The sequence below is a fragment of the Homalodisca vitripennis genome, chromosome 2 (genome assembly GCF_021130785.1).
Source record: "Homalodisca vitripennis isolate AUS2020 chromosome 2, UT_GWSS_2.1, whole genome shotgun sequence".
In the NCBI taxonomy this organism is placed as follows: domain Eukaryota; kingdom Metazoa; phylum Arthropoda; class Insecta; order Hemiptera; family Cicadellidae; genus Homalodisca; species Homalodisca vitripennis.
The window spans coordinates 219,651,423-219,675,586 of NC_060208.1; the positions used below are offsets into that span (position 1 = coordinate 219,651,423).

The 24,164-nt window shown below is 33.1% G+C and overlaps 1 pseudogene; it reads left to right on the forward strand.

The window, feature by feature from the left end:
- The first annotated feature begins 858 nt into the window (after positions 1–858).
- LOC124355413 overlaps positions 859–24,164 on the forward strand; it is a 37,619-nt pseudogene continuing 14,313 nt past the window's right edge.

A 24,164-nucleotide genomic window follows, 5' to 3' on the forward strand; every position in this document is an offset into this window, starting at 1 on the left:
GTAAGGATTTGCGCCTAAACATTTTCTTTGTACTAAAAAAGAAAGAGCTTTCATGTTTGTCTTATCGGAAATCACTCGCATACCTATCCCAGAAGCCATATAAGAACTATATTGATAACGGGTTTTCCTCTTTGTTGAAGCTACGCTGTGAGCCCATAGTTCTTTTTATGTGTGAGCAATTTTATCTTTACACCATAATCCTTTGATATCATCAATATTTTTATGCTTTTACGATATCAAAAAATTAAATGCATTAACACTAGAGTTCCTAAAAAACTGTAGTTCCAGGTACAAGTTTACAATATTGATATTGCGTTCCAACGATTTTAATACTCATCCTAAACCTCAAGTATGAGATTCCTATTTTCAGTGACTTTATGACTTTATACGGTCTTAACGTAATGCTGTTCAACAGTTTTGTGAATAGCCTGTAAGGGATACAATTATATTTGGAGTTTTAAGCCAATCAATTGATTAGCCAATTGGAATTACATGGCAGGTGTATTGGTTATTGCAGGCAACAATACATTATTAACTTGAATACAACAGTTTATCAAACTAGGTCACAACAATATATAATAGGTATGCATTGACCGAACGTATTACGTTCCCATTATGATATAGTCATAAATGTATCAATTTTTTTTAGATTTTGACAACTTATATATGTCATTAATGTTAACATATATATATATATATATATATATTAATATAAGTAATTATAAGTATATATATTAATATAAAGTATATATATATATATATATATATAAGTAATTCTATCATATCTTTATGTTCATAAACCAAATTTAACATTATATGTCAGTAAAATCAATAACATAACCTAGCAATATTGCTTGTTTCAGAAAATACGATGGACGCCACGGGTTTGGGCTGATGACGTCAGACAAGATGGCGGCCACATTGTGGCTGATCATGATCTCCTTGGTGGCCGCTGGTCAGTATAGTTTATATTCTCCCATTTCTATTTCTTTTAATAAGTGTGGCTGTTTTATCTCCCTTACTGACTTTTCAGTTTAAAATAAATTGGAAATCAGCTATTCAAAGACAAACATTTTTAATTCAAATTTTTTATCACCGAAGCCTACGCAATAATCCTTAAAGTTTACGTTACAGATGGTTTGGGATTCAAGCCACTGTATCCCAGAATAAAGGAATTGGTTAAAATAAAATTAGACAGGGTATAAAGCTAAACAACATGTTTATTTTACAACGGAACTTTCAGTGGTTCATAAAACTGTCAACAACTATAGAGCCCTTGTATGTTTGGATACAAATCACGTGTTTAATTTTGCTTCTAAAAAACACTATACTATGATAATTTTTAAAACTGATAAAAGTATTAAAAGTTAAATTTTAACTCACAACATTTAAATGTGACATATTTAAAACTAAATAGGATCCAACTCCTTCGTCATCGTTAATATTTTACATTCGTAGGCTATTTAATGAGAGCAAAAACATAGGCTATCTAGTATAAGAGAAATTGTTTACAAACATGGCCTATCTAGTATAAGAGTAATTGTTTACAAACATAGGCTATCTAGTATAAGAGCAATTGTTATAAATATGGGGTATCTAGTATGAGAGCAATTGTTTACAAACATGGCCTATCTAGTATAAGAGCAATTGTTTACAAACATGGCCTATTTGCTATAAAATGAATTGTTTACAATATGGGCTATCTAGTATAAGAGGCAATTGTTTACAAACATGGCCTATCTAGTATAAGAGCAATTGTTGTTTGCAAACATGGCCTATCTAGTAGTATATAAGAGCAATTGTTTACAAAACATGGCCTATCTAGCTATACAATGAATTGTTTACAATATGGGCTATCTAGTATGAGAGCGATTGTTTACAAACATGGCCTATCTAGTAATAAGAGCAATTGTTTACAAACATGGCCTATTTGCTATAAAATGAATTGTTTACAATATGGGCTATCTAGTATAAGAGCAAGAATAGTGTTTACAAACATGGCCTATCTAGTATAAGAGCAATTGTTGTTTGCAAACATGGCCTATCTAGTATAAGAGCAATTGTTTACAAACATGGCCTATCTGCTATACAAATGAATTGTTTACAATATGGGCTATCTAGTATAATTGTTTCATGGCCTATCTAGTATATTGAACATGGCCTATCTAGTATAAGCATTGTTTGCAAACATGGCCTATCAGCTATAAAAGAAGATCTAGTATAATTGTTATCTAGTATAAGAGAAATTGTTTGCAAACATGGCTAGTATCAATGGCTATAATCTAGTATAAGAGCAATTGTTTTTTATCTGCTATAAAAATGAATGTTTACAATATGGGCTATCTAGTATGAGAGCAATTGTTTACAAACATGGCCTATCTAGTATAAGAGCAATTGTTATGCAAACATGGCCTATCTAGTATAAGAGCAATTGTTTACAAACATGGCCTATCTAGTATAAGAGCAATTTTTATGCATATGGGGTATCTAGTATGAGAGCAATTGTTTACAAACATGGCCTATCTAGTATAAGAGCAATTGTTTTGCATATGGGGTATCTAGTATGAGAGCAATTGTTTACAAAAATGGCCTAACTAGTATAAGAGCAATTGTTTACAAACATGGCCTATCTGCTATTAAATGAATTTTTTACAAATATGGGCTATCTAGTATGAGAGGAATTGTTTACAAACATGGCCTATCTAGTATGAGAGTAATTGTTTGCAAACGTGGGGTATCTAGTATGAGACCAACTGTTTACGAACTTGGGTTATTTAGTATTAGAGCAATTGTTTATAAACGTTGGCTATTTAGTATGAGAACTAATTGCTTATGAAGACGGGTATCTAATAAGAGAGCAATTATTTACAAACATGGGGTATCTAGTACGATAGCAACCTTTTAGGAACATCAGCTATTTAGTATGAGAGTAATTGTTTAAAAACATGTGCTATCTAGTATGAGAGCAATTGTTTTACTAACATGGGCTATTATTATTCTGGTATTGGCAAAAAACTTGAATGGAACAGAATGAAAAAGAATGATATTATGAAGGTTGCATTAGAATTGTTTAGAAAATTATTTTAAAATTTAATTATATATTGAATCTTTAGCCAACCCTAGAGTTTATCCAGATTAAATCCTGTTACAGCAAGTTTCCAAACTTGGAATGCTTCAAAAGAGTAAAGCGTTTCTTAATCAGCAAAGCGATGTAAAATTAGAATATTTTTATTTTAGGATTCAAACTTTTGAATTTTGATATACATTTCTTGAATATGTATAAGATCTCGCACATTTCTCTTGCGTAATTGCCTTTGTACAGAGCAGAGGTGTAATAATGAAAATTAAATTTTACCTCTTTACCTTCCACCCTTTGTACTTCTTTTGTAAGGAATTTGAAGTTGTAAGAAGTAATTCCTTCTGAATTGTTTTTTTCAACTCTACTGTCAGTTTCTTTTCAGAGTTATTTACTACGGATGAAGGTATAGAAACATTTTGATATGTTTTATTTGGGCTGTACATATACAATAATGCAATAGAAATCACGAATATCAGTTTAGCCAATCAAACAACAAAATTTAATTCATCCATATAAAAAGGTTACACTTGGTGGGAGGGAACGGTTGTATCCAACCCAAACGAGCCAAATACAAAATATTGGGTTGAAAATTAAGTCACCATTAAAGATTTTTAATGTATTTACCCATATACTTGATCGGTTTACTGAAATTTGAACATACTGTTTGTAGCACATAGACTAGGTACAATATATTTTATATAATAGCCATCCATTACCTTATTTTACACAGCAACAATCAATAAGTTACTTTACGCTTATTTTTTAACTATGACAAATTAATTTAAACTTGGTGATACCCCTGTTGGTTTTCGCAGAGAATGACACTCTGCTCTATTCTGTAAACGAGACCACCTCGCTGTATTCGGAAACGACGGCAGAGACCAGCCCAGAGTGGCCGGTGACGGTATTACCACCTCGGCCCACCTTCATCATGCCATTCGTCATACAGCCGAGCAACGACCGCTGGGGTCCGTACTTCGAGGACGGCGATGGGACTGTCAACGTCACAGCCCGCGTCGGGTCCAACGTCCAATTTGACTGCAGGATCGGCATGCTGCAAGGAAAAACGGTAAATATTAAATTGTATAGCAATAATACAATGAGTATATTAATGCCAAAACAGTGACAGGTCTGTCAACCTCACAGCCCGCGTCAGGTCCAACGTCTAATTTGACTGCAAAATCGGCATGATGCAAGGAAAAAACGGTACATATTAAATTGTATAGCATTACATAATACAAAGACTATATTAATACCAAGACCATAATATGTCTGTCAACCTCACAGCTTACGTCGGGCCAAACGTCCAATTTGACTGCAGGATCGGTATGATGCAAGGAAAACGGTAAATATTCAATTGTATACAAGTAAATAATAGAATGAATATATTAACACCAAGACTGTGACAGGACTGCTAACCACACGACTCTCGTTAAGGTCAGATCTGACTGCAAAAAAAATTATGCAACGAGTGTATTATTACCAAAACCGTTATAAGACTGTCAAAAATACGGCTTAGATCTGCTCCAACGTACATAGATGAAATAGTAAATTTTAATTATTGGTAGGCCTATTAAAGTAACAATGAAATACGCCTATTTATTTCGGAGAGACTTCATACATATATAACTCCATATTTCCTGTTTGATGAAATTATCGTAGTTTGCCATTCTGTCTTGATTCTTCAGTCTATGGTGTACTAGCAGCTTTAATGATTATTTATACAGTTTTTTATACGGTTATTCATGGAATATAATATCGAGTGTAAATATTTTGTTTTATTGTTAGAGTATGTTTTCTTGTGGCTATTAAATATGGTTTAGTTTTGCAATATATGAAAGAAAAGAAAGAAGAAATTGGGTACAAAACATATACAAAAAAGTCTGCTTGTCGTTTGAAACAAATAAGCCTAAATTTACATAAACCCCGGTAGGTGGACAATGGCCTATCCTCACACGAAGTGCAAAGGTAAAACTATAAAACAATTTCACCGACGCTATAACGTCAATTTCATTGACGGTAGTAGAATTCTGTAACATATGATAGTTCTAAATTGTACTAGGCTTCTAAATTACACAACTCATTCAGTTTTGATCGTGTTTTCTGAATGCTGTATTTTCATCTTTGATGATGTACAAGCACCAAAACAGTTTGATATAGCTATATGAAGGTTCGCCACACTTATTTATTGGCTGAAATACTAGATCCTTATGAAAGGGTATTTAAATATGGATATCCTTAAGTATATTTCCGTTTCATACATACTTAACTTTAAACAAAACATTAATAAATCATATTTTTATGAAAAATAAATAAACTATATTAGACTACCAGATTATGTATTCTTTAAAAACTAATTAAACAATACTTTTATTTCAAAATTTTTAGATAAATGCCATACATAATTAAGTTGTGTTTTTTGTGTTATGGAAGCCGAACTCCCTAGACAGAGCTCTTTTGTGTTACAGTTGTCTCTAATGACGAAGCATTGCAAAGAGTTTATTTGAATCTTCTTCTCTCTGACATTTTTGCACACCTTTAGACGAAATTGTATTCCAGGTTCCAGGAGTCAAGTCTGTGACAGTGACAGATATCCGACGCTCCACTAAGAGGAAGGTGAAATGGAGCTAAACTCTACATTTGCATTGCATCAATCCTTCATCCATAATAGAAAATTTAACTCAAACCATATCGGAATATTGTTAAAACAATAAAAACGCCCAAAAATGTGTGGCTTACTGCGAGGTGTTACCTTCAGTCAGCAGTTGAATTCGTACAATATATTCATTATGTTGAGTAATGTATCGTTGGAAAGGAAAACTTAAAACTGTCTTCCTAAATGATAAGGTTTTTGAACTAGAAGTCCTAGCACCTAGTGTTGAAGGAGTTAATTTCAAAATTAATTTAAGTAATTAAGTAAATTTCAAGAGTTAATTCAGTTTAATAAAGTATTGTTTTTAATATTTATAAATGATTACAAATGGACGAATAAAATCCTACTTCATACAGTTTAGTACAGTTACAAAAGAAATACCAACATTACTATTAATTTGTTATACACAAGAAGTAAAAACATAAAATAAATATAATTATATATATATTTTTTATAAATATAAAATATTTCATTAATATTTTATTATATGTAAAATTATATGTATATATATAATAAATATATATATATATTATATATATATATAAAATAAATAGTATAAAATATTTAAATTTATATTAAATAATAATTATATTATATACAGGTATAGAAGTAGAATATAGAAAACCTAATGTTTCATTTAAATCTATGTTTTCTTAGAATAAACAAGAGTATTAATATATCTCTTCATCCAACTCAAAATTTTAAACTTTATATTTAGAATTTAGGGAAGTGAAACAAAATTTTCCTGAGAAAACTTGCTATGGCAGGAATATTTTAAGAATCTGTTTCAAAAAGTGGAATTATCCTCCACGGTCACTGCACTTTCTAGTATTTATGTAACAAGGAAATGTATTTAAACATGATTAAGACCCACAATTTGTAAAAATGACCTCTTTACTTTGTGACAGAAAAAGTTAAACATATATACGCTCTTATTAACAATAACTCGTAAAAATATTTCTCCAAAGGTTTTAAACGGTTTAAAATGAGTTACAACATTAATTAAAAATTATCTCTACCTCATAGCACGTAAACAACGCTTGTTTAGTCAGCAGTCAGTCCAGAATATTTGGAGACTATCCCTCGATCGTAAAACTAGAGAACGCCTCATCAATTACGACCGGAGAAGTGACTGTGATTGCTGGGGCCCAGGCGGGATCTGGTGAGGTTTTCTATAGTATGTGGGGAATATACTGTTAGCAATTTTCGGAAATTAATCTGTTTTTTATCGCAACTTCCTTTGAGACTGTCGCTTTTAGTTGTCTCACTGTGTGTGTGAATGTGCTGTTTCTGACGCCGCCATGACTTCAATTGCGTCATTCTCCCTGGGTAGTTGTGTGTGAGATACATCGGCTGCTTTAAATATATTATTAGTGGCTGAAAACCCACAACTAGCAGTACTGACTGAGCACGGTTTGAAATAAACATAATTCTTTAACATATATTTTGAAAGCTATTCATGTGTTGCAAGTTTTAGATCAAACCACAGGTGAGGAGGCGTTTAGATATACTGCCAGATTTTTATAAACGTGAAATCTTTTCTAACTGCATAATATATTAGGACTGATACGTAGTTTGACCAGAATCGATTGATCTATAGATTTATTGATCACGACATGGAGATAAATGTTTATATCAAACCTTATATTTGATAAAACTAAGTAAAATCGTAATTTTTAATGTTTATTGGAGATTTAAATACTGGCTGGTTGTAAAGAACGCCCCACTTAGTTTAAACGGAGGATTTCATTCGAAGTTACGACTTGCGCCAGTTAGTTCTCTCTCCGACTCCAGTCGACCCTGCTTGTGACACATCCACTTTTATGGACTTGGTTTTAACGCAAATCTGTCCTGAATTTGCGAGGACGGAGATAATTCACACGGTCCTCTCTGGCCATTCCTTCCAGGTGGTTAAAGTTCCAAGAGTGACAGGCTGCACGACCAGGTCGTCGTGAGTTTTATTGATCTCTATATTTAGAAATCCCCAAAATTAGTAATCAGTCAATACAGCCTTTCTAAAAACATGTGATTAATTACTTAAGAATCACCATTGATGAAAGACTGAAATGGCAGGATGAAATGGTATTTATACCTCTGCCGTAAGCTTTCTGAAATTGTAAAATTATTAAATATCATAGTTGGTCTATTAAAAAATGTTGAATCACTCCTCAGTTGACTCGTTTAAAATATGATATTTTGACTTTCACAAAGTCCGTGAAATATAGATTCTACCCAAAAAAGGAAGCAGTAAACGTACTGGCTAGACTAAGGGGACAACTTTCATGTTGAACTGTGTTTAAAAGTTATAAAATAATAACATTAGCGTCAATATATATTTATAAAACTGCATATTTTACAGAATTTAGTGTTTCAGCACTAAATAATATGGCAATTCATGCTTACAATTCTTGAACTTGATCAGACCATAGGCAAATGTTTCATCAGACGATACGATCAATTAAATTAAAAATTCTAAGATCGTAAAGCGAGAGAGCGCTACTTCACTTACCGCCGGAAAAGTGACGGTGATTGCCGGCGCCCCGGCGGGATCTGCGTGATTGTGAATGTTTGTCTGCAAGATGCAGGGAATAACCCGTGATCGTAATGCCAGGGAGCGCCACATCACTTACCGCCGGAGAAGTTACGGTGATTGGCGGCGCCCCGGCGGGATCTGCGTGAATGTGTATGTTTTTCTGCAGGATGCAGGGAATAACCCGTGATCGTAAAGCGAGGGAGCGCCACATCACTTACCGCCGGAGAAGTGACGGTGATTGGCGGCGCCCCGGCGGGATCTGCGTGAATGTGTATGTTTTTCTGCAGGATGCAGGGAATAACCCGTGATCGTAAAGCGAGGGAGCGCCACATCACTTACCGCCGGAGAAGTTACGGTGATTGGCGGCGCCCCGGCGGGATCTGCGTGAATGTGTATGTTTTTCTGCAGGATGCAGGGAATAACCCGTGATCGTAAAGCGAGGGAGCGCCACATCACTTACCGCCGGAGAAGTGACGGTGATTGGCGGCGCCCCGGCGGGATCTACGTGATTGTGCGGGTTTGTCTGGAACCGAGAACTTCTTACTAGGTCAATACGTTCTGTACCGGATACTCCTTAAACACTGTATTGTATTTTGACATAGCACATCGTGCAACATATTTAACTATAATTATTCTTTTAAATTTCTTACGTATAATCTTATACTGATACAATAATAATACGTTTTTTAACAAAATTATTCCAAGCTCATCTTTAAGTGCAGATAGATTTGGTTTTAGACAAATATATATTAAATCCTTTTATCATTAATACATAATTCCTTTTAAATTTGTTATCACAAGGGTGCAAATAAATTATAATTGTCAAAAAATGATAAATATCCCTAAATAAATGTTTATAACTGTGTAATTAATATAACAAAAATTTGTAAAAAAGTATATTAAAATTTCATATACGAGTATTGCCATAAGTAATGTTACTCAATTTTGATTTAATTTGACCACTTTTGTTTAGTTCCTCTAAAATATAAATGTATCAATATATAAATAGCAATATAAATTGCTCAATATATATTTTATATATTGCTGTGTATAACAGGTAACAAACACTGGCCAATTTAATGTATCGTTTTAGGATCTAATAATGTATAATCAATGAATGATGTATCATTGTAACCATGGTTACGGTTGCATATTGGTTTATGTGATACCGGTTATTAATCGTATTTAATTAATATTCTATAGAAAAGAAAAAAAATCTTTTATATACTTTTTGGCGTTCACTAAATTCAAACTGAAAAGTATGTTAAATATTCTTTTTATCATTAATGAAGTACGAAACATTTTATGCAATGAGAATATTCACTGCATACATTATTAAATTAAATAGCCAAAGCCAACGGGCTGAATGACAGATATAACGAGGTTAGTCAAAATGTAATAATTTATTGGTAAACATAGAGAGTTTTATTCGAATACGTCAACTAAAATCTATATAAATGACTATCGAAATACTCTTATTAAAGGATGTGCTCTATTACATATAACAGTTTATTCAGGATTTCAAAATAGTTGAGTTTTATTTAATTAGCAAACCAAAATGTGTTGTCTTTATAAGATCCAGTTAGGTTATATTTGATCTGAATTTAAAACTATCTGGCAGGTATGTAAAAAATCTGCAATATAGAAATCAGTAGAGATCCAACAATTTTCAGAAAACCTAATGACACCGGTCATCTCGATTTCAGATATGAAAATTTCCTAAAAACGTACATTTTGGAGACGAAGAAATTACATTTCTAATTTAACACGCAAAATATAGGAAAAATAATGGTTCAATAAATAAAGTTTGCGTAAAGAATTGTTATCTCTTTTACATATTATAGTTGTAAGTAGCCGACTAAAAAAGGAAAGATAGTAGTTAAGAGGGGCAAAGAAATACATTTTGTTTTTGTCTTCTAATATAAAGCCCTAACTGTGTGTCCCACAAGCTATGCCACAAATGAATTCGTATGTTTCTCAGCTATATGGTTTTTTCTGTGACTATAAGATCTTGTAATTTAGGAACTAGCTGTTACCTTCACCTTCACACGTAATATTAAGCTTATCGTGTAATAAGATGCAGTGCTATTGAAACGAAAGTAGGCATACATCAGGTACATATATAATTATTCATGCTTAAGAGTATACCGTAAATTAGTTAATTAAATTTCATATAATGCAAATTTCGCAACCTAGTCAGCCAGTATAATATAATATTATTTTACATTTAATGTTCCGGAACTAAATTATTGGGCGGAGTAACTACCTAATTGGCACGTGTATGAATATTTTCTTCTAACCCTTTGTAGCAGCCCAACTACGTAACCGATCAGACCTCGCGCGCTTTGTCCGTAAGTAAAATTTGTCTTTTCGTATTATTAAATTAGCCCTTTGATGCCAAACGTATAAAAATGAATGTAACGTAAAGTGAAGTTATAAATAGTAAAGTAACGTACCCTTGAAGATCTTTTATTTGCTTGATTGAGATAGATAAAAGTTGTGGCGTCATCCTTATGGCGAACACGTTTTTATAATAAGTAATTTGTATCATTAAATGGCTAATACCGTCGCGAATTTGTTTTAGGCGAGTTCACGTAGCTCACGTAGCTGATGTATCTCACGTGTTGTTTTGAGTAGATGGCTACCACTTTCCCAACTTCTACTCCTCTTCTAGGAATAACCATTCTTAGACTACAGCCTCAAAGTCTCGTGCCAAGACGCCGACGCCCGGGTTGTGAGTCTACATATTGCGAAGGGAAGTGGAATCTTATTGTTTTATAAAGTAAAAACATCGTAGGCATAATTCCACAGAACATTGGATATTTTAGGCCCACCTAGCAGATATACATTTTTAGTTCTTATATTCTAATTGGCAGCAACGTGGCATTACATACTTTTCCTTTACCATCTAAAAGTGGTGCTTGTAAGTATTCATAATTAAACTGAACTTATAAGTATACTTTGCAATTCGAGTATTTAATACTATGACCTCAGAAGTCACCACCCCCATGTGTTATCGTCATACGGTACAAGAGTATCAGAGTATCATTTCTCTATTTTTCCTTAAGCTACTGTTAAAAGGCGATATCACAATTTCAAGGAAGTCCAACATTTTGGTGTAAAGAAGACCTAAAAGAATAAACCCATAGCTTACTTCATTAAGGTTGGTTTTATGACAGTGTTTGAGTAATATTTCAGTGCATAAATTCCTCAATGGTGCAGTTTGGAGTAGTTAGATCATAACTTTATATTGGCTATCATCATTATTCTACAGCACATTGTACTATTATAAGCACTGTAAAATTATTACTTCTGAAACTTAAATGAACCAAGAATTATGTGTACTGTATATTTCTTAAACTTCATCTGAAAGTGTCAAGAGCTGCTTACTGTCAGTTAATACTATCATGTTTTCATAATTTCGAAATTTTCAGGGTAACGTGTTTTCTTCTCTTTCTACTCTTGTAAACCTTCCTGTGATCCCAGCTGTTCACGAGATTTGTCCTTATCCCGTGACATTTAGCGATTCATTTTCTTTTATAAGAGTACCACATAAGCACTGTTGGAAATAGTACCAATGAATATTCAAAGGGACGAAATTCACAACATACGTACTAGTTTTCTACTAGTAAGGGCAGAAGTCCTTTTATAGAGTATCAAAACTTTAGACGCCATCTAACTCCATCTCAGCAGTATCGTCCGTGCAGAGCTCCACTCCAAATGCCAAATACAAACCAAACCCAAATGCCCCTCTGAGGTTAATAATAAGGATAAATCTCCAGAATTCGCTAGTTATGCGTCGTGTCTCCCAAACTGCAGTCGTGGGCCTGTCTGTCATTTTGATTACGCTGTGAAAAGTGTTAGCGTGAGTCATTTCTGTGGCAAGGAATTCATCAGAAAACATATATACAAACCGTATCATTTAGTAATGAAACGTTACATACAAAAAGCCCACAAAGTGTCTGAACATCAACAATCTGTAGATGAGTATTACGAAATGATCTGTGAACACACAGAACAAAGTCTATTTGTATGTACACTCAAGCCAACAATAATTATTTGTATGCAGAAAGCAGAGTGCTGACTCTATTCGAATATTCAGTTTAGCTCAAATCCATATTCTGCTTATTGTGCAGCGTCTTATATCTGACACTGTCACAGACTTCACTCTTGTAATATGGAGTTCTTGTCCTTATGAAGAAATCAAAAATATTCGTTGATGAAGACGTTTAAAGCAAATTCCCTGCAAACCTAGACTTCAAATGAGACCTGGTATACTCTGGAGCAATCCGCATTTCAAGAGATCTTCTAATTGTCTTAGGAAGCGCATAATTTTGTGTCCTGCGATGTTTTAGGCACTAATTCGAAGCATAGTGCAGCAACCGAGTTTTCTACACATAACGCAGTAGGAAGTAGTGTGGTAAGAATGGATAGATTAAATTCGAATTTTGTGTTCAGCTACATTTTACAATTCATTTATTAGCACAGCGTCTAAAATTTGAAAACTTGTTTTCTTTGGTACTCACAATTCGCAAAGAAACTTCTTTCAATCAAATCCGAATGCATAGAATGACATTAAGATCTATAAAAGGAACAAGAGTAAAAAATAGCCTGAATGTGGCTCTCCCACATCTTTCAACATGCTTTATCTACTTGCAGGTCTTCCTCCATTTGTCATACCGAGCCAGGTCTCCATGCGTCATTTGACTTCCTGGTCATTTTTATCTACGTGTGTTTCTGATTTATTTTCCTGTCGTCATTTTCCGTTTGTGCCTTTCCTAAAGTAATGTGTTCAGATTGACAAAAGACTTTTGTGTAACTTTACGTTCTTATCACCATGTATGGATATGTTCACGTTTTACAATCTAAAATTTATCGTTAAAATTTTATACCTAAATAAAAGGACATATCACAGTCCTTAAAACTCTTTTTTATAAATTATCCGCTTTACAAGCGTCCTGATAACCTTTCTAATTATACGTTAATAAAGAACCTAAACAAAGAAATCCACGTTATCAACACTAGATATTGTGTAACTAGGCGCTAAAACAAATAATAGAGACAATGCGGATATTCAGCTAAAAGTGATACGGCACCATATAATGACAGTATCTGCCGTAAAGATTGATGTTTTGTAGTTTTCAGATGAAACCAAACAAAGTTATCACATCTGAGCGGACATCGATCAGTCCCGTGGAGCGGCGGCAGCGGCAGCGGCCTGGGTAACAAATGGTCCTAACGCACCACCATCAACACAAGCGGATTAGTGAACACATCTCTTGTCAACGACCATCCATTTGGATTAAAACTTTACGGGTTTTTTCAAGCACCCCTTATACGTATTGATGATACGCATTTAAACAAAGCGAGAACCACTCTGGTGTTAAAGATCCACCTCCGTTGTGCTGACTGGATAACGAATTGCTATCCATACTATCTTTATAAATATCATTAAATTGTATATTTATCTATATATTGATGGTCATAAAATGTGCAACTGGATGCAGCTATATATTTTTATTAATTAAAAGTCAGTTACGTAATTAGCTGTAATTTGTAACTTTGTATGTTTATTTTTGTGTACGGTTCAACTGGTGATATAATTCAAATTAATTTCATTTTTATTGTTATTTCTTGTTATTTTTTATATTTTGTTCTTTTTTATCTTATGTAATATAACATATCTTGACTTTTTGTCGAAATTGGACCATTTTTAACGTGTTTTCTCAATATATTTTGTCGTTATAGAGGAAAACCTTATTATATAAGCAATTGATTTTTGTAATTGTTTTTGTTTCTTATTTACCTTATACTTGAAAGTGGAGTACATCCAAACCCAAACGGTAAACGTATCCTAAAATGGAAAGCAAAAGTAGTAAATAATCAAAACACAAAAATATATTACGTGAAAATAGGGAACTCTCTAATGGAATGAAACACAAACGTTATTTAAAAAGCTATGAAAATTTAGTGATTTTTAACCCATAACAACCATTGTGGCCATAAACACAGTAGTATGCTTAGTATTTACACATCATTTTGGTTATCTCACTATGAAATATGAGTAATTAAGGTTGAAACTAGCTTATACTTAAATTGAATAATCTTTAACAGCACAGATTGGCCATCTGGACAGAGTAGTATGCAAGGTATTTACAAAGCATTATGGTAATCTTGCTATAAAATAAGAGTAAATAAGATGTACACTAACTAATACATCCATTGTTTCACCATATACTCTAATACTGGTAATATCTCATTATAAAATATGAATAATTAAGGTTTAAACCCGCTAATACTTCCATTGTTTCACTATATACTGCAATACTGGTAATCTCATTATAAAATATGAGTAATTAAGGTTTAAAACTGCTAATACTTTCATTGTTTTACTATATCCTCTAATACCGGTAATATCTCATTATAAAAAATTAGTAATTAAGGTTTAAACCAGCTAATACTTCCATTGTTTCACTATATCCTTTAATACCAGTAATATCTCGTTATAAAATATGAGTAATTAAGGTTTAAACCAGCTAATACTTCCATTGTTTCAGTATATAATCTAATACTCATAATCTCATTATAAAATATATGAGAAATTAAGTTTTACACTAATACTTAAGTTGTTTCGCCTGTAACAGTCCAGTGTGTCCATATGTACAGAGAAGTATCCACAGTTTCTAAACAGCATTGTGGTAATCTCAGTATAAAATATGAGTGATTAAGTTTTAAACTAGGTAACAATTTTATTGCTTCACTATATACTCTAATACTGGTAATATCTCATTATAAAATATGAATAATTAAGGTTTAAAACCGCTAATAATTTCATTGTTTCACTATATACTCTAATACTGGTAATATCTCATTATAATATATGGGTAATTACATTTTAAACCCGCTAATACTTCCATTGTTTCACTATATACTGTAATACCGGTAATATCTCATTATAAAATATGGGTAATTAAGGTTTAAACCCGCTAATACTTCCATTGTTTCACTATGTACTCTAATACTCGTAATCTTATTATAAAATATAAATAATGAAGTTTTAAACCCACTAATACTTCCATTGTTTCTCTATTTACTATATCATTATAAAATATGAGTAATGAAGGTATAAAACCGCTAATACTTCTATTGTTTCACTATATACTCTAATACTGGTAATCTCATTATAAAATATGAGTAATTAAGGTATAAACCCGCTAATACTTCCATTGTTTCTCTATATACTGTAATACTGGTAATCTAATTATAAAATATGAGTAATTAAGGTATAAACCCGCTAATACTTCCATTGTTTCACTATATACTGTAATACTGGTAATCTAATTATAAAATATGAGCAATTAAGGTTTAAACTAGCTAATACTTCCATTGTTTCACTATATACTGTAATACTGGTAATCTCATTATAAAAAATAGTAATTAATTTTTAAACTAGCTAATACCTCAACTGTTCCACATGTAACAGTCCAGTCTGGCCACACGGACAGGTTAGTAGGCACAGTATTTACACCTGAATGTAGTTCTCGCACTTTGAAAGCTGGGCTATTAAGAATTAACTTATAACTTAAACCAAATTTATTTTGCTAGTTAAACCACTTCTTTCATTCTAAAGAACTACAAATTAGTTTAAATGGTTTAAAATGTGGAAATACCTAATTGACAATTACTTTTATTACTGAGCTACATAAAAGTGAACTGTATCGTTTACAGAGCGGACCAACAGCTATTTGTAAAGTAAACACCAATCAGTTTCCCAATAATTGGAGCCGTCACTTTCCGCAAACTTTGTTTCGTTAACATTGTTATTGTCACTAAAACTCAACTTCATTGTTAAAATGTATTGTTAGAGACCCTTATAGTAATAGCCTGTCAATGTTCCATCCCTGAAATAGAAAGTTCTTGAGTTTTGTAACGACCATATTACAGTTTGGAATCGGCACAGTGTTAGAATCCAATCTTGAGCTATTAAGTTCCAATCCTTGATGGTTATGAAGTTTATGAAAGCCAAATTACGTTCGGCTTTGCCATCCACCAGTAATACGCTTCACCCTACCATGATGTCGTTGTAACCGCTCTACAGCATAGCTTCATTTAGCTGTATAAAAAAGACTTGTTTGTTTAAGTTTGGATTTTGATTACAAAATGAGTCTCTTGCATCTCATGGTACGACTTTCTGGAAACTCAATAATAACTTCGCAAAAAATTATGGTTATAGATAAAAAATATGTATTACAAAACATTTTTAACTTTTTTTGTACAGCTTTCCTTTTCACGTGCTGGTTTATATAGGATTACATCATCTTATAAACCTGAAATTTTATAGTTTCTGCAGCATTCTCGAACGCTTTTCTATGAACCTGGCTAAGATATTTATTGCAGCTTTCGATAGGTTCTGCAGCTTATAAAAAGCAACTTTATTGCAGAAACTGTTCAAGGTTGTCGTGTTACTATTAAACATTTACTATGCATTTTCCTAGGAAATTACAGGTTTGAAAAGACTGGATTGCTGCTTCGATAATATATCCGAATCACCATCACGTCAGCTCCAACTATTTATGATTATGTATTGCTTAAATCAATAACCAACTCTAAATATTGCTTTAATCTTAGTTCATGCAATCATTTAAAATAATTGTTACAATGCACTATCTAAACAATGGTTATTTGATTGATAAGTATGAAATGTAAACCAATAAGATCGTGTGTCGTTCCTATCATATCACCTCAAAACTAAGTTATCTGAAATCAATCTACATTATAAAGGATAGACGTAAAATATGTGCACTATTACTTAATATTATGCGTGGTTAAGTGACGTTAGGCTCATTATTATAGGCGCTTTATTATTAGTCATAATCATATACTATTCATTAATGTACAGAAATAATTACTAAATTTAATTATTAAATAAGCTTTTTATTGCACTTTTACAATCCCTTAAACTTTTATAATCCCTTGAACTTTTACAAGAATTTAATTCTTTTCGGTAAAAGATTCGTATTATATTGATACTACTTGTTGTTCTATGGTTTCAATTCAAATTTTTCGTTCACTATCGCAATAAAATAAAATAAACAGTATGAAACTGTATTTACCGATCATATAGTGTTATGTTTTTACGATAAATAAGAATGAATAAGAATGTTAGATGTTGGAGTGCATACAAGTAAAGTATCTATAACACACAAATAGAGGGAGCACAAGTGAAGCCAATAAAAGCTCCGACGTGCATCACACAAAATGGAAGTTTCCTGTTTGCGAGTGACGAGAACTATTTTTACCGAACTGTGATATGACGTGTCACGACAGTGGTGACACCGCAGTGCTAAAGCAATATCGGAGATACTTCCTTACTCTTGCGATCTGAATAAACATCTATTGTATAATGTTTTTTTTCTTTAACGGAGGATACAAAATATAAAGTATGTTGCACTGTTACCGAGACTGGTTTGCGTTATATGGAAGGCTTTTCCTCTAAATAATGCCAGTTTATTAAATAAAAGATATAGAGGTACGTAAAGTGCTCAGTAATCCTTCACTTATCAGGAAGTATCTAGTGTAAAATCTTGTATACTTTATGCGGTGTGTTTTAATAAACAAAGAATATGTTTGGTGTATATGATGCAACTTATAACGCGTTCGAAACAATGTAGCCATGAAGGTTTCCAAAATTAAATGTATAGTCTCTTTTTAGTTTTTTATGGTGTTTGGAGTCAGATGATAATAATAATATATTCGTTCCAATTGAATATATCAAAGTAAGAATAAATAAAAAAAAACAGTTATATCTTGTATAAAGTTCTTCTTATAAAAGCCTTTTTTACAAAATACATTCTTAAAAGTGTAAGCACCTGTCTAATTTTTTATGTTTTGTGGCAGCCTGTTATATATTGCGGTACATATGTACTATGCCATTTTTTCAAAAAAATGCTGTCGAATGTTGCTGCACTGTCAGCCGCTGCGCACCCCCCGTTGAATAAGAGCAGGAAGTCGCGTCGGCAGTAGAGTGGGATTATTTCTGACAAACATGCAGCACTCATATCCCATCTGACCAGCCAACGTAGTTATGTTTAATTCTTTAAAAACTTACTGACAAGATTCCCTTTTGGTCATTTTCAAAATTGACTTCTCAAGCAACATTATTTGAATAAACTCTTGGAAAATTCTTGTTACTTGATATACCCACAAAAGAACTCAATATCTTAAATTTATGAAGAAGAAACGTCAATGTTTAATAGAGATGATTACAAAGTATACTTTATATGTATTCTTTATAGAACTACGCAGTAACGTTTTACAGTAACGCAACAATTTTGGAAATTACTAGTAATTTATTCACGAAATAATGTTTCAATTGAAAACAATGATCTAGTACAATATTCCAAGCCGATATATAACCCATGACAAACACCAAGAACAGCTCTTGTCCAATGTTCAATCTGATAGCAGTTGAAAGCTTAATCAAGCGTTTAATGGATTTTGGCGTACATCCCGCGGTAGGTGTTAACAGTCCCTTTGAGAGGCCCAATCCAATTATCTTGTTTCAGAAGGACTTATTTATTTTATACAATGTCCCGGAAAGCTCATTTATATCTTTTCTCTTTAATTAGATGATTGTCTCGGAGTGTACTACAATTTTCCGTGCATCAATAGAGGCCTAAACAAATTTTAAATGTAATAAGAGTGGTTATAGAACAAATGATTGTTACTATAGTAGCATCGTGTATGCACAATATATTGTACAAATTCATACTATTATGGAATAATTGTTATTGCTGAATAGCTGAAAAGAGTGGTACAATCAAAGGTGAAACTTGTTACTATGGTAAATATTTATTACGGATAGATGATCACAATTTTATTGCGATAATGTTTGTCCAATACATAAGCACTAGCAAATAACTGGATGTTGTATGAATTGCCACCATTGGAACATGAAAGCCAGGCCTCTGTAGGGTGACATCAGTACCACCTAAGTCTTTTCTCATTTCTGTATCTGAAGAGGCTGTGTACTCATATAAAAACGGTACACAGCTAGGTTTGCGTTGTTACTATTTTAAGTTGCGGTTAGTATAAGTAGCTTAGAGGTTAAAAATAGAACAATTGCGGTTGCAAGTCCCACACATTTATAACTAAAACTGTTTTGCAGTGTATTATAATGGTTAGTATATGTTTTTTTTATTTAACTATAAATTTGAATTCATAGTAACATCGTTTTTTACATTGCTGTATATTAATTATGGCAGCAGAGCTTGGTCACACAGCTCAGTCTGTCTATCTTATTTAGATTTGGACTATGTTGCTTTATTCAGTTATCATTAGTTCAAATACTAAACGTTTATATTATTTTTGGATGACGTAATTATTCTAATTAAAGTTTATTTTGTAAAAGAGTTTCCATTTAAATGAATAAGTAAATAAAATTTCGAAAACTAAATAATTTTCTTAATGACCAATAAAATAAACAAATAAAAGTATATTATTCGCACCTTTTTTCCCCAAAAATACTCTGCAAACTAAACAAAGATGTCTCTTAAAATAAAGTGACTTTCACCAAAGCGTGGTGACGGAAACATCTGGTTCTCTAACAAATTCCACGTCACGGGTTCAATTCCCGGGAATACCAATACAAATTTGCAACCGAGAGTTGATATTTTTCCCTTCAAATCGGTTAGTGTAATTTATTTGTACAGAAATAACTATATAACCAAAAGAAGTGATAAGTGAATTTTCACACATATGGCTTCTAGACCAGATAGCCACAGATTCAACCGGTCCAAGCACACAACAATACTGCAGAGGATGAATTCATCACAAATAATGTCAATCAATTAAATCAGAAATGTGGTATCCTTAAAAACAAAGTTAAAACTTCACCGATATGGAGAGTATGGAGAGAGGCGTGGCGATCCTGTGGCCAATGATTTCTGTTAATACGTGACTTTGTTCTCGAAGGGAACCATATCATTTCCAAGTTTTTCATCCATGTATTATATCTCTTATCCGATGCAGATGTACCAAGGGAAGGTAGTTCATGAATTGAAATGGATTTATAGGAGAGGAAAAAAGTAATGACCACAACAATGAATTATGCCTCGAGCAATATTACGGGGAGAGATGTTGCTGTATTGCGACCAATAAACCCTGTTAATATGAGATAATTTTGACGAGGGAGATTTTCAACGTTTTTCGTCTCTGTATTATATCACTTATCGAATGCAATTCTACCATGAGGGGAAGTGACTCTTGAACGGAAGTGGATTGTAAGGAGAGGGGAGGAAGTACTGACTCCTCTACTTTAGCGTTTCCTGAGCAATGTTATAAAGAGAGATGTTGGGGTCTTTTTTGCCAGTGAAGCCTGTTAATATGGGATAAGAGTGGACAAGAGGGGACTTCCACATTTTTCGTCTCTGTATTACATCACTTATCCGATGCAATTCTACCACGAGGGAAAGGAAATCTTGAACGGAAGTGGATTGTAAGGAGAGGGGAGGAAGTACTGACTCCTCTAACTTTAGCATTTCCTGAGCAATGTTATAGGGAGAGATGTTGCGGTCTTCTTGCCAGTGACGCCTGTTAATATGGGATAAGAGTAATAAGAGAGGACCTCCACGTTTTTCGTCTCTGTATTACATCACTTATCCGATGCAATTCAACCACGAGGGAAAGGAAATCTTGAACGGAAGTGGATTGTAAGGAGAGGGGAGGAAGTACTGACTCCTCTAATTTAGCATTTCTTGAGCAATGTTGCCTTATAGGGAGAGATGTTGCCGTCTTGTTGCCAGTGACGCCTGTTAATATGGGATAAGGGTGACAAGAGAGAACCTCCACGTTTTTCGTCTCTGTATTACATCACTTATCCGATGAAATTCTATCAGGAGGAAAAATAGCATATTGGTGACAAGGAAGAAGCTCTACGTGTTTCATCTCTGTATGGTATCATCGATCCAATGGAGTTCTTCCATGAAAGGAAGTAAGTCTTGAATATAAATGGATTTTAATGTGAGGGCAGAAGGTAAGGACCCTCCGTGACAGCATTTCTTCGTGTTCCTACTTAAAGTGCGTCTTGTGGATTTTATGATGGCAAGTCTTACCTTAAACGAGATTTTTTAATTTCTTAAAATATTTTAAATACATTGGAACATTTATGCATTTAATTGGTTTGATGTAGCATTTCTGGTATGTAGATTTATTTTATACTCCTTGTCTATATAGCGTCATATACTTATGCCAGTTTACATACCTTGTAACGTATTCAGTATTACATCAAGGTCTTTAACGTGAACTGATGTACTGATATCCTAACTTTAAGAATATACATGACTGAATTAAAGCAAAGCATGTATGTTTCTGTGAATAAATGGAACTATTATCCTGAATCCGCTAGATGAAGTAAGATTTAATTATGAATTCTCATTAATCCCAAATTCTGATTAGAATAGTTTGGGTATGTCACACTTGCATGGTTTTAACCTGACCACTTAAAATTAACATTCTAATTTGTTATAAATTTTCAATTTGTTGTAATGGTGCCGCATCATTTGGTAACCTAAAAATGGACACAAATTAAAATTTTGGTAAACCTCTTAACAATTCTTTAATTATAATAAAATTAAAGTAGATTGTGCTATGAATTGAATTGCTGTAGTTTATCATCGCTAGTATATTATATCTTTTCATCGTCAACAAAGATAGCGTGAACTGATCATACTACGCTAAGCGAAAGTCTCAACAATCACTGCAAAATTCTCTTAAGTATCATCAAATAACAGTGATACTGTTTGTTTACAAAGGTAGCATTGATTGATACTATTTCACTAAGCATAATTTAACACTTATTGCAACTTTCCCTAAATACTATCCATTAACAGTGATACTGACGTTTAAAAAGATAGCACTTACTGATCTACGCTAAGCAGAAGTCTCAACACACATTGCAACAATCCCTAAGTACCGTCATAGTGATACCAATAGTGATACTGATGGAAATTTATATTCTCATAAAGTAAAATGTACCATAACAACAAATTAGGGATATAATAATATTGAAGTTCCTGTTTTATATATTTTTCAGATGTTTAACATGCCACAAAATATGTGAGTTTAAAGGTTTTCGTATGATCCTGCAGGTGACCTGGTTGCATCGCAAGGCGGAATCCATCAATTCTACTGACAGTCGATAAGCTCGCTTACAGTAATGACATGAGGATCACCTTGAACTTCCGGTATCCAAACAACTTCCGCCTGAGAATCGGGTACGTGAACCGCAGAGACGAAGGCCTCTACGAGTGCCAAGTGGCCACTTTTCCACCGAAAGTCAAGCAAGTCTTTCTTAAAGTAACTGGTAAGTACACACAAATAGCTTTAGCTAATATGAAACTTATTTTGCCCCTCAATGATTCCTCTCTCATATAGAATTTTCTCTTTTTGTATTTTGGAATGGCAATAACCTAAAAAGAAGCTATTTGTAGCTTTTACAGAAATTGTAAAAATTAAAAATCATTCATAAATTATTTCAAAATGTATAGTTATTAACTTCTAACAGTTGCTAAAATAAGAGTTCTCGTCAGCTCTTATTTAAAGAAACTTTCCGCTTTATGGTTTCTGCTTACCTTATTTTGTCTATGTAACTTTCAAAAATATATCTAAAAGATATAGCTTATTTTGAAGATGTATTTGCAATAATACGGAGAAGTACATACGAGATGGGTTTTTACTATTAACACTACACATATTATGAATGATTTAACTACATTAAAACGTTGGATCTGATCAAAATAACTGTATTCACCAAATCATTTGTAAAATATAGTGGTTTAAATGACTTTCAGGTAGACTTGGATCAACAATATGCTCCTAAAGCTCAACATACTTGTGATGCTTGCGTTGATATGTGAATAGTACGATCTTTGTGTTTCTACGGATCAAAAATTATCTTCTCTGAATATTTATACAGTTTCCTTCAAAACTTGAGCGATAACTAGGATAATAATATGTGCGGATCGCCAGTTTCTTTCAAGAATAGATTTTATCACCTGTAATCTTCCTTCTTTATCTGAAAGAGGGAATTGAAGAGAAAAAGTATTAGTAACCTATATGTGTGTAGAATATTTTTATTACAGATGATCTAGAATTTTCTGGAACTGGTGAAGATTTACGAAATTAGCTTTATCTCCCAGCTCTTTCAACTAATTTTCAGGGCCTGAAAGTTATATGTGCTGCAATAGCAAATTCTTACAGTTCTGTACATTTTTACGAGGCTTATTGATGATGTTTTAAATGACAAATGTGCGGGTAGAATTTGGCATTTTTTTAATACTTCTGCTAGGTCCATATCGAACTAACTCTGTTTTAATACCTTGGGATTTATGAGGCAGAGAGGTGAGAGAAGCCCCCATTTAAAAGTCATATTTCATTCCTTTTGACAGTTTGTTTCATATTGCAATAACATGCTATTACATGTACGTTACGTTATATCTCGGAGTTGGCCTAAAATAATGTTACTGTCAAAACGTTTAAGGGCGATAAAATTAATGATACAAACTACATTAAGGCACAAGGATTGGGAATACAGTTTATTTTTTATACGGAAAAGATATATTACGGAGAAGTCCTAATACCATTATTGAAGCTTTTTCTTTCGTCAGCACCAGAAGTATTCATCAAAGACGAGAAGAACCACGTGGTGACTGAGCGCTACTACAAGGCAGGAAGTGCGGTGGAACTGACATGCCTGGCCTCCCATATAGAGACGCCTGGGGACAACATCACGTGGTGGAGGGAGGATCTGCCCGTACAAAAAGGTGTCAGGTAGGAGCACTTATTGCGGGACTCTATCATTGGAATGTTCTAGCTGATAGAATTATTAGTAAATTATTATT